We start from the raw sequence: 6,576 nt of genomic DNA, 5'->3' as shown, positions 1-6,576 counted from the left end.
CTATGATGTCACAGCTCACAACAACCTCAAACTCTTGGGCTTAAGCAATTCTCTTGCCTCAGCCTCCCAAGTAGCTGGGACTACAGGCACCAGCCACAATGCCTGGCTATTTTTTGGGTGCAGTTGTCATTGTCATTTAGCAGGCCTGGGCTGGGAACTCACTAGCTTCTGTGTATGTGGCTGGCGGCCTACTCAGCTGAACCAACACCCAGCTATTTTCACAGAAGAGGTCTCGCTCTGGCTCAGGCTGGTCTCGAACTCAAGAGCTTGGGCAATCCACTCACCTCAGCCTCACAAAGTGCTAGGATTACAATATATAAACTTTAACCAAAGGGAATTTTGTCACTTTTCCTGTACCCAACGTGCTTAATACTACTTTTTCTTTTAATGCTATATTTTATATCCAGTTTTCTGGCCTTCTTGCTAGCTTGGTGTTCTTCAGGGACCACCAGCCGTGGCTTGAATTTCATTCTGTTCCTTTTCTTTCTATCTTTTTCTCTCTCTCATTTATTTATTTATTTGTGGAGACAGTCTCATTATGTTGCCTTCAGTAGAGTGCTGTGGCATCACAGCTTACAGTAACCTCAAACTCCTGGGCTTGAGCAATTCTCTTGTCTCAGCCTCCCAGGTAGCTGGGACTACAGGCGCTTACCATAATGCCCAGCTGTGGGTTTTTGGTTTTTGGTTTTTGTTTTTTTTTTTTGTTACACTTGTCATTGTTTTAGCTAGCCCAGGCTGGGTTCGAACCTTCCAGTCTCAGTGTATGTGGCTGGCTCCCTATCCACTGAGCTATGGGTGTTGCCCTTTTTTCTTTTCTTTTTTTTTTTTTTTTTTTAGAGACAGGATCTCACTCTTGCCTGGCTTAGAATGCAGTATTGCAATCATAGCTCACTGCAACCTTGAACTCCTGAGCTTAAATGATCCTACTACCACAGCTTCCTGACTAGGACTATAAGCACACACCATCATGCCTGGCTAATTTTTAAAATTTTTGGCACTGTGTTTCCTGGCTTCAAGCGATCAGTCCTCCCACCTCAACCATCCTAGTTGCTGGGATTATAGGTGTGAGCCCCTGCACTCTGCATATTCTGTCATTTTATAATACTTCGTAAATTGGTACCTGACAAATATTTATTGACCTTAACGTCACTCTTATTACATATTTTTAAGCACAGACGAATACTGTATTTGCAAAAATCGTTTTGTAAATAAAGCTGTGTTCATATCATCATTTTAGCGTTCACTCTGAGATTCTACCACGGTGTCCATCCTGTGGCCCCAGGGTCTGCATGGAGATATCAGACTTTGTTTATCAGCTTTTGTTAGTGTTTGTGTATTTAACGTGTGGTCCAAGACAACTCTTGTAATATGGTGCAGACAAGTCAATAAGTTGGACACCCTTGCTAGGAAAATTATTAATTGGGTCGAATTTCATTTATCTTACAGTCCTGATTTGAGGATTAGATTGAATAATGTGTGTAAAACTCTAACATAGTACTGAGGATGTTAATTTTCTCTACTCCTCTCTATCTTGAAAGTTTTAAAAGGCTGGACAAGGTGGCAGGCCAGGAGCAGTGGCTCATGCATGTAATCCTAGCACTCTGGGAGGCCAAGGTGGGTGGATTCCCTGAGCTCACAGGTTCGAGACCAGCCTGAGCCAGAGCAAAACTTAATCTCTAAAAATAGCCAGGCATTGTGGCAGGTGCCTGTAATCCCAGCTACTCAGGAGGCTGAGGCAAGAGAATCCCTTGAGCCCAAGAGTTTGAGGTTGCTGTGAGCTATGACTCTGTGGCACTCTACCAAGGGCAACAAAGTGAAACTCTGTCTCAAAGAAAAAGAAAGAAAGATTAAAATATATTAGATGTTGGCTAGGTGCCCATAGCACAGTGGTTATGGCGCCAGCCTTGTACACCAAGGCTGATAGGTTTGAACCCAACCTGGACCAGCTACAACAATGACAACTGCAACAAAAAATAGCTGGGCATTGTGGTGGGCACCTATAGTCCCAGCTACTCAGGAGGCTAAGGCAAGAGAATTGCATGAGCCCAGGAGTTTGAGGTTGCTGTGAGCTGTGATGCCATAGCACTCTGCCAAAGACAACATGGTGAAACTCTGTGTCCAAAAAAAACAAAAAGTTAGCTGTTACATAATACTTTTTAATTGGTAGTATTTTATTTTCAGATTGGAATACTTTTTATACTAGTTGATATCTAAAATGATAAATGCTTATTTCTCTTTCCTCACCATTTACCACTTTAGAAAAATACCAGTGTGGTTTAAGTTAAAAAAGCTAAGACTTGAACAATTTAACCTAATCCTATGTACCTGTATGTTAATCTGAAATTTAAAAAAACCCAATGTAACTTATTATATGTACCCTTGTATTAATCTAAAATTTTAAAAAAGCTAAGATTTGATTATGAGTGAAATTTCAGAAATAGGTAATAACCATTTTGTGTTTGCAGATTTTTCACTTGAGTCTTAATAGACTCACGTATTATGTATAGAACATAAATGTTCATAGGAGAAACTTCCTTGATTACTGCTATGGTTTGAAAGTCACCTTACATTAGATCCCTCCGTGCAATATTCTTGCATTAAGGATTATGTTTCCGAAACATGCACTTTAGGGCACACATGCAAATTACAACAGGTATATACCTAAGATTAGTAATTTACTGCTGGATGTAGTTAGTTGGTTTGCAAATTATATGGCACTGTTCCTCAAAGGTAAGCACACTGAGGTTTGAGGGGTTATCACTTCTCTCAGAAAAAGATTCTTAAGGACTGTAGCCTTGGCATATGGCCTTGCTTCTCAGGAAGTTGATTTAAAAAAGAAAAGCCTTGCTTCCTCAGGTTTAAAGTAGTACTAAACCTTAATAGTAGGGTAGGGTGTGATTAAGGCTTTTATTTATTTATTTATAGACAGATTCCCAAGCTATCACCCTGAGTAGAGTGCTATGGCATCACAGCTCACAGCACCCTCAAACTCTTGGGTTTAAGCCATTCTCTTGCCTCAGCCTTCCAAAAAGATTTTATTACTTTTGTTTAAAGAGTCTTGGCATGTTGCCCAAACTGGTCTTGAACTCTTGGGCTGAAGTGATCTGCCTCAGCCTCTCAAGTAGCTGAGACTATAGGTTGGGCCACAGTAACCCAGCTAATTTTTTTCTGTTTTTAGTAGAAACTTGGTCTTGATCTTACTGAGGATGGTCTCAACACCTGAGCTCATGCAGTACCTTCTGCCTTGGCGTCCCAGAGTGTTAGGATTATAGGCATAGCTACCTCTCCCAGTTATCAGTGTTATTTTGAATTCATGCCTTTCCTTAGAAGCATATGCACTAAATTTTCAGAGGTTTGTGTGGAATGTGCATCCATTTTATGGCTTGCTTTTATTCCTTCAGCTTTATCTTTAATCCCTTTAGTGTTATTTCATGTCATCTTGTAATGGCCTGATTAATCACAAAATGGTACTACCTCAAGTACAGTGCTATAATTTGCTTTGCCAGCCCCATATTTAAGAAGAGTTGTTTACAGTTTTCAGTTGTTTAATGCAAGCTGCTAAAGCTTTGTGAATGTTTTTTTAAGTTATTTCCTAGAGTTGTAATATCAAAGATAATTCTAGCTGAAAAAACTTAATTTCTGTAGCTCTTTGTACTTCTTATCAGATTGTGCTTAAAAAATATTAAATCAATTTATTTCTTTTCCTTTTTTTTTGAGACAAAGTTTCAAACTGTCACCCTGGGTAGAGTGCTATAGCATCACAGCTTACAGCAACTTCAGACTCTTGGGCTCAAGTGATCCTCTTGCCTCAGTTTTTCTATTTTTAGTAGAGACGGAGTCTTGTTTTTGCTCAGGCTAGTCTAGAACTCGTCAACCTCCCAGAGTGCTAGGATCACAGACATGAGCCACTATGCCTGCCTCAATTTATGTTTCTGATAATATTTTTTTTTTTTTTTTTTTTGGGACGGAGCCTCAAGCTATCCCCCTGGGTAGAGTGCCATGGCATCACACTCACAGCAACCTCCAACTCCTGGGCTCAAGCGAGTCTCCTGCCTCAGCCTCCCAAGTAGCTGGGACTACAGGTGCCCGCCACAACGCCTGGCCATTTTTTGGTTGCAGCCATCATTGTTGTTTGGCGGGCCCGGACTGGGGATTCGAACCCGCCACCTTAGGTGTATGTGGCTGGCGCCTTAGCCACTTGAGCCACATGCGCCAAGCCGTTTCTGATAATATTAACTGTGCCAATTTCCCACAACTATGAAGTTTAATATTATTTACTTTGGTAATTTAATACTCATGTTATTAGGAAGTTGGAGGAAATTTGGGGTATGTACTGTGTGTGATTAGCTCTAAGGTGAAGGAAGTGGGAATAGATGGAACCTTGACTAAATGTATTACATATGAGCTGGGGAATTTTGTAATGAAAATTCCATGCAGCTCACATGGTTGGAACCTTTTACCAAAGAATGTAGAACTAAGGCCAGTAACCTGAGTAGTTATTTCTATGGATGTCACTAAACTAGCTGTACTCTCCAGAATCCATCAGTGCTGAGTACTAACGTGCAGATTTTTACCATACAGAAATTTCCTCAGGCGAGGTCAGTGGCTCACACTGTAATCCTAGCACTCTGCGAGACTGAGGCCAGTGGATTGCCTGAGCTCAGCAGTTCCAGACAAAGTTCCAAAAATTTCTATTTTCTTTTTTTTTTTTGAGATAGAGTCTCACTTTGTCACCCTTCAGTAGAGGACTGTGGCATCATAGCTCACAGCAATCTCCGATTCTCTTGCCTCAGCCTCCTGAGTAACTGGGACTACAGGTGCCCGCCACAACACCTGGCTATTTTTTGGTTGTAGTTGTCCTTGTTGTTTTGGCAGGCCCGGGCTGGATTCAAACCCACCAGCTCTGGTGTATGTGGCTGTCACCTTGGCCGCTTGAGCTACAGGTGCTGAGCCAAGAAATTTCTTAATCAGTAGTCCTACTCTTACGGTAGTTACCTCATGTTCAGAAAATTAAAATTGACCAACAAGCCTCAAAAAAATAAGAGTGATAACAGGAAAATGTCAGAAGAAACATCCACTTAAGCATCCTCCTCTAAGAGTCCTGAATTCTTACTGGGTTGGTGAAGATTTGACGTAGAAATTTTTTGAGGTTATCCTCATTGAGCCGTTCCATAAAGCTATCAGAAAAAATCCTGACACCCAGTGGATCACCAAACCAGTCCTCAAGCACAGGGAGATGTGCAGGCTGAGGAGCCATGGCCTTCTACCATACTGTTGGTGGTCCCCGCCATGCAGCTTCTAGAAGGCACAATACTCTCCAGCTCTAACGTTACTGCTAATATAATAATGTTTGTAAAATTCGTAACCAAACAAACAATTTAGGACAGTCATGTCTGCTTAAGGGTGGTGTTACTTGTCTATTAAACTAGTGTGCAGATTGTCTCATGAATGCGTCGTCAAATTATGAAGTGCAATAATGTTTGAAGGCAATAAGTGATGGCGTATCTTGTTTCTAATAAGGTAAACTTTTTGTCATTGCTTTATCTTTAGGGAGTTAATATCAGTGTTTAAAATAACATAATGTGGCTCGGCGCCTGTGGTTCAAGAGGCTAAAGCGCCAGCCACATACACCTAAGGTGGCAGGTTCGAATCCAGCCTGGGCCTGCCAAACAACAGTGATGGCTACAACCAAAAAATAGCCAGGCGTTGTGGCAGGTGCCTGTAGTCCCAGCTATTTGGGAGGCAGAGGCAGGAGACTAGCTTGAGCCCAGGAGTTGGAGGTTGCTGTGAGCTGTGATGCCACAGCACTCTACCCAGGACAACAGCTTGAGACTCTGTCTCAAAAAAAAAAAAACAAATAAAAACCCATAATGTATGCTATAATAAGTGTAAAATAAATTCTTGAAAAGAGGACTGCTAAAACTACCCTATAGATTTGTTTGGTGCATGTGGTGAAACCTATAGCTTTACTGGGTGATGACAATGTTCTGCTGGTTTATTTTGAAGTGGCTGGAGTTTTTTGGAGTTTGACAAACAAATTTTTTTTTGAGACAGTATCACTATGTCACCCTTGGTGGAGTGCCTTGGCATCACAGCTCACAGCAACCCCAAACTCTTGGGCTTAAGCGATTCTCTTGCCTCAGGCTCCTGAGTAAATGGGACTGTAGGCGCCTGCCACAATGCCTGACTTTTTTTTTTTTTTTTTGCAGTTTTGGCCAGGGCAGAGCTTGAACCTGTCACCTCTGGTATATGGGGCTGGTGCCATACTCCTTGAGCCACAGGCACCACTCAACACCCAGCTATTTTTTTGGTTGTAATTGTCATTGTTTTGCAGTCCTTGTCCAGGCTCAAACCTGCCAGCCTCCATTTACTCACTTACTCCACTTACTCACTGAGCTGAGCCTGGCAAACAAATTTTTTAAATCAGGTTTTTTTTGAAAAGTTGTGCAGCTATTGTTTCTCCAAAAGTTCCCAAAATGCCACCATTTTTCATAACTCAGTAAACTTGCTTCAAGAGGCTTTTTTTTTTTTTTTTTTTTTTGAGACAAAGCCTCAAGCTGTCCCCCTGGGTAGAGT

The 6,576-nt window shown here is 41.5% G+C and overlaps 1 protein-coding gene across 1 annotated transcript in view; it reads left to right on the top strand.

Moving 5' to 3' along the window:
* FNBP4 (formin binding protein 4) overlaps nt 1–6,576 on the top strand; it is a 46,346-nt gene that overhangs the window by 1,940 nt on the left and 37,830 nt on the right. The window lies entirely within an intron of this gene.

Source organism: Otolemur garnettii, unplaced genomic scaffold (assembly GCF_000181295.1).
Source record: "Otolemur garnettii isolate 467f Iridium unplaced genomic scaffold, OtoGar3 scaffold00001, whole genome shotgun sequence".
In the NCBI taxonomy this organism is placed as follows: domain Eukaryota; kingdom Metazoa; phylum Chordata; class Mammalia; order Primates; family Galagidae; genus Otolemur; species Otolemur garnettii.
Note: the sequence above shows the minus strand (reverse complement) of the source record. Positions and strands in the feature narration are given on the sequence as shown.